This window comes from Drosophila willistoni, unplaced genomic scaffold (genome assembly GCF_018902025.1).
Source record: "Drosophila willistoni isolate 14030-0811.24 unplaced genomic scaffold, UCI_dwil_1.1 Seg164.1, whole genome shotgun sequence".
Taxonomy (NCBI): domain Eukaryota; kingdom Metazoa; phylum Arthropoda; class Insecta; order Diptera; family Drosophilidae; genus Drosophila; species Drosophila willistoni.
In genome coordinates, this window is record NW_025814125.1 from 166,531 (window position 1) to 172,324 (window position 5,794).

Consider the following 5,794-nt stretch of genomic DNA (forward strand, 5'->3'; position numbering starts at 1 on the left):
CCCTCTCCTTTGAATTGCTCCCTGATTACGAATAGGTTTGGTCTTGCCAGGTCGACCAGGTCTTGAACGAGTATTATAAGGGGTCAGGCTGAGTTGTGGGCTCGCCTGATTTACTAGCTTCTTGGAGTTCCGTTTCCAAGTCAATATTTGATCTTACAAGTTGTTTCATCTTACAAGGATGCTTGCAAGTGGGGCATAAATTCGATGTTTTTAAACACTCTGTAATACACCTATTGTGAAATCTGTGCCTACAAGGCGACGAAGCAATTGCTTCGTTTTCATTTAAAGTCAAAATGGGTCATTTTCTTGCAAAGCTCGCGCAATGCTCTCGTGACTGTGTCTAAGAGACATACTTAAATTTTTCTTTAATTCATTTAAATTATAAAAATTTGGAATCCGCCATCATTAACCAATCCTATTGCCGTTTACAAAGTTGATTCAATCTGCACAAAAAATAGATTTCTATTAAATTTAAAACAAAAATTCCTATTGCCGATTTGTCTGAATGACGATTTCCTTGACTGGTCATATACCGACATACGCCAGTCATATGCTATTCCTGGTTCAGGTTCTTTTCACTCTAAACAAAGTTAAGGTCTAAGAATGCCTATTTTATAATATTGTAACTTTTTAACGACTCCATTGGTCACTCAACCCGATATGACCGAGTTGCAACTGCAATTCCTAACGATAGCCTCAAACTACAAAGATCATAAAATTTGCGTTCCCGCCTAGTCATACAAAGATACGTCATACGATGCTGTTGCCGCCAATAGTTTCTTCTGGTCGACTAATCCGAAAATTCCCGAATTACTATCGCGATTCACACAAGCAATCTACAACGGGCACCATCGCCTTACGAGTCTGCATAACTAGCTTGAAAATAAAATTAATCTAAATAACTGAATATGAATGGATGATAATGAGCAATAATATTGTGGATACTTTGGTGGTGTACGTATCAGAATAGTAGTGGGGTTGTCCTACGTTTTATTCGGGCCTCATGATTCGGCTCCATTACTGTAGTGGTGTTCTAAATTATTCGGGTCCCATGTTTGGAATTTCTGTAGTAATGAATAATTTACAATTCGGGTCCCACGGTTGGCATTTCTGTAGTAACGAATAATTTAGAATTCGGGTCCCACCGTTGGGCGCCATTTCTGTAGTGATGTATATGTGCACGTGTAGTTGTTAGCTGCCTAATTTTTCTACCTTGCTAACGATAACACAAGTGTATGCTAAAGATCGGGGTCGTGCACTTCTAGCGTTGCTCTTGCTTAGCTCGTCGGATGAGGGGGTTCTTTCCTACTCTAGGCATTCGCACGGATCATACAGAAAAAATATAAGTGCACTGTCAGAAATTAAAAGGATGTAAAAAGCAAAATATTGGACCAGATCGGGATACTATTAATTGTGCGGACGACTTCTCTGCAGATTAGCTAAAGGTGTTGTTCGCTAACCCTTTCTGTACCCACCCTACCTTGGCAACCTATTGGGTTTGATTGATTGCCCCTTAACAGACTCTTAAATGATCTTAGACGATTTGTAACGGCAGCATAGTCATGGATTCAGGCGACGGTCTCCTTAATGAATTAGTTTACACAAACATGACGAAATTTCAAGTTACGGGTTTAATTCCAAACAAAAGGGTTTTCATGACTTAATATTCTAAGAAATTACAAAATAAAGATATGCAAAAAGATATAGCAAAATAAATTTAAATACTATAATTAGAGCAAATCTAGATTCAAAAATTCATAGTAATTCAAAAGAGATTTGGGTTATGTGGCCGCGTGTGCCAGTTGGCAATGAAACAAACATTTATATATGTATATACATGTGTGTGTTAACTCACGATTTATCCAACGGTGCGATCTCTGGGCCCATCGATGCTGCAGGGTTTTGCTGTATAATTTAGTTATTAGAAAAATGAAATGCAACAAAGCCAATCTCAACGCATTACATACCCATTAGGTTTCCTACTAAGGAAAACGTATCTTACTTAACCAAGTAGGGACTTAATCTTAATAATATTTAAAGTTTCGTTACGTTACTTAAACTAATAATTCATTTAAATTTTCTTTTAGATCAGCAAAATTTACGTTAATAAAAGAAGAAAAAAAAAGTATTAAAAGGTGTTGCCGTGGTGCAACAAGAAAAAGTAGGATCCAAACCAAAGGGCTGCTACTCCATACATTGCGTACAGATGAAACAAGAAAAGGTAGCAGAACTACTACTAAGTATGCATATGCACCAAAAAGAAATCGAATAGTAGTAGATCTCGCTCAAATTGGGTGTATAATGTTGGTATCTAATATATATTAGCCGGGGACTGCATCATTTCATCACCAGACTAATTTAGTCTGGCCCATGGCGATGATTAATGATGAAATGGAAGGGTTGATAAAATAAATCCGAGGCTCGCTGGTGTCTTGGTTATTGAAAGATGTCTCTTTTTGTTCCAACGAAGAAAATATCAGCGATTGGGCTGGGGTACACTCAACCAAATTGTCCCAAAGAAAATGAAAAATCCAAGGCTGCTTGAAAGCCAAAAGTTTCTTGGTCGACGCCACGCGACCGAAATATAAATTTCAACTGAAATATAGCGGGGTTTAAATTCTAATATTTTCACTAAATTTAATTTTATATCACCTTATTCTTCGAATATTCACTAATATTTTTATTCACTTTAGCCAAATATGTATATAACTGCCTTGTGCAGTACTGTACTTTTTTAACGATGATGTAATATGCACGTGTTTCACAAATATATATGTATATACATATATTTATGTGAATATTAATATTCACGTCTTTTCGCAATCAAAGTATCAAGTTAAATGAAAAAGCCTGTACCAAAAATTCTGTTTCTAAGCAAATGCAATGCATGCGAACGAATTCTAACGGATCTTTTCCATGCTCTCTTCTTTGCTTACGCTTTGCGTTCGCTGTGCGAAATGAGAGTAAGAACCGTACCAAGTGAAGACATGTGCGTAGTACTCAGGGGGGGTTATTCATTTATTTTTGCAAACAAACAAAAAAAAATATTCTTTCCGAAATGCAATTAAAATTATTATTATTAAAGAGGGCTACTACACCACAGTTAATGCTACGGAAGCCTACTGACGGAGTCATGAACTGAAAAAGGACCTCTTTAGCTAATTTAGGTGCTTATGTCTTTCAAATGATATACACCGAGAGACTTATTCTGCTCGTTAGCTAATTCATAATACGACGAACTGACCTTCCTCAACACCTTAGCTGGGATGAAGACTGGTGCTAATTTGCTACTAAATCTTTTTGGGGCTGAACTCTGTGTAAAATTTCGAGCATGAACTGTGTCACCGACTTTTAGTTGTCTGCTTCTGCTACGTAAATTGTAATTACGAGCATTTGTTGCATGTGCCTTGGCTATGTTATCCTTAGCTTTTTGCCGAGCTACCTGCAATGCATCGAATCTATTCAACGAGGTGTCTTCAGTCATTAAATTCAATTTCCGCAAAAGTTCATAGTCTTTACCATTATGAAGCATATGGATAGAAAGGAAAGGCTGCACTAATTTCTGTAAGATGATTATCCCAAGTGGTATGGTCGGTCCCTATGTATGCGCGAATTGCTGCTAGAACTGAGCGGTTAAGACGTTCACTTGCGTTCGCCTGAGGGGAATAAATAGCGGTGCATTGATGCGAGACTCCGAATCGAGTAAGAAATGACTTAAAGAATCCGGATTTGAATTGTGAACCATTGTCCGTCAGTATACATTCCGGTACGCCAAATGTATAAAATATACAATTTTCTAAATATTCGCAAATACCATTGGATGTAAACTTCTTAAGTGGATGGAGAAAATGAAATTTGGTGTTGTGATCGACGATGATCAATAATCCAATGTGCCCTTGCTTTGATCTAGGATACGGACCTAATAAGTCCATGTAAAGCTTTTGAAACGGTCTATCGGATGTCATGGGCTTTCCCATGGGAGGTCGAAGAATCTTGTTGCCGCTTTTTGTAGACCGACAAGTCGAACAACTGTCAATATATTTTTTTATTTAGGATGCCATGTTGGGCCTAAAGAAGTATCTCCTAATCTTATCACTAGTTTTGCCAATGCCACAATGTGCTGAGTTCAGGGGATTATGTGCTGTCTTTATTATGTCTTCGGTAAGACTGGATGGAATCCATAATTTCCAAGAATCGTTTTCCTGCGCTTCATTTCCGCTTGCGTGCTCTGTTCGCTTATAAACATATTTGCTGTCTACGCGCAAATCAGGCAATCTGGACTGGTTGTCTGTAATGCGTTTTGCCAGTTCACGATATTCATCTGATTCAAAATATTTAGACGACAAATCTATCATAGGCTTTATTTCCGAAAGTTCTGAAACTTCATCCCGTCGCGATAATGAGTCCGCTACAATGTTTTCAGAACCAGGACGATGAACGATTTCAAATGAGAAAGCTTGTAAGTTAATTGCCCATCTCGCTAATCTACCGGAAAGGTCTTTCTGTTTCATAAGCCATTTTAGAGAAGCGTGATCGGTAACTACTACAAAAGTTTGTCCCTCAATGTATGCTCTAAATTTCTTAATTCCTTTAATTACTGCCAAACATTCGAGTTCTGATATCGTATAGTTTCTTTGAGCTTTGTTCAGTTTTTCTGACATGTAAGCTATCGGTAGTTCTCTGCCTTCATAATTAGTTTGAGCTAACATACATCCTATACCTACTAAACTTGCATCACATAATAAAATAAACGGTTTCTTAAAATCGGGAGTGGTCAAAATAGGTGCTGAAGTTAATCTTCGTTTCAGTTCTGAGAAAGCGTAGTCTGTCTCATCGTTCCAACTAAGAGATCGGTTCTTTTTTAAGAGTTCCGTTAATGAACAGCTAATTGTGGCATAATTTTCAATAAAACGTCGATACCAGCCAGTCAGTCGATACCAGCCAGAATTAGCAGGTCATCGAGGTAAACGAATACTCTTGTGCGCAAATAAGACGGTATGACACGATCCATAAGTCTACATAAAGTCTGTGGGGCGTTTCACAAACCAAAAGGCATCACTTTATATTGGTAAAGTGGCCGGTTAGGTATTGTGAATGCGGTGTATTGACGTGAGCTTTCCTCTAACGGAATTTGCCAGAAGGCGTGCTTCATGTCCAGTCCAGTAATAAATCGAGCAGGTGGCAGCCTGCTAAGTATGCCATCAATATGGGGAAGAGGATACGCGTCCTTACGAGTGCACTGATTCACTGCTCTAGAATCTAAACATAATCGAACTTTATCGCCACGTCTCACCAATACACAATTGGAGCTCCATGGACTGTTACATTCTTTAATGATATCTAAGTCTAACATTCTATCTATTTCCGTGAACATTAACTTCTCAATGGCCGGCGAAATTGGCCAATGCCTTTGTTTAATGGGCCTAGTACTATCAACTTCAATCTTATGATCAATGAGATGTGTGCGACCTAATCCTTCTTTATCGTAGCAGGGTAATTTAGCAATTGCAAAATTAAGTTTTTGCTGCTGAGACTCAGACAAACGGTGCATTTTCACGGAATCTCCATGATCATTTCCTTTTTCTTCAATAATATCCGATACTATTAGTGGGTCTTCCTTCAATTTATCTATTAAGCCAAATTTACGCCAAAAATCTATTCCAAGATATATGTCTGGTTTTAAATCAGGAATAATAAAGAAATCAAGGGGTTTGGTGAGTTGTCGATACGTTATGTCACTTGTCAATTTACCTTTAACAAAACATTCAGAATTGTTGGCCGTAATTATTTTGCC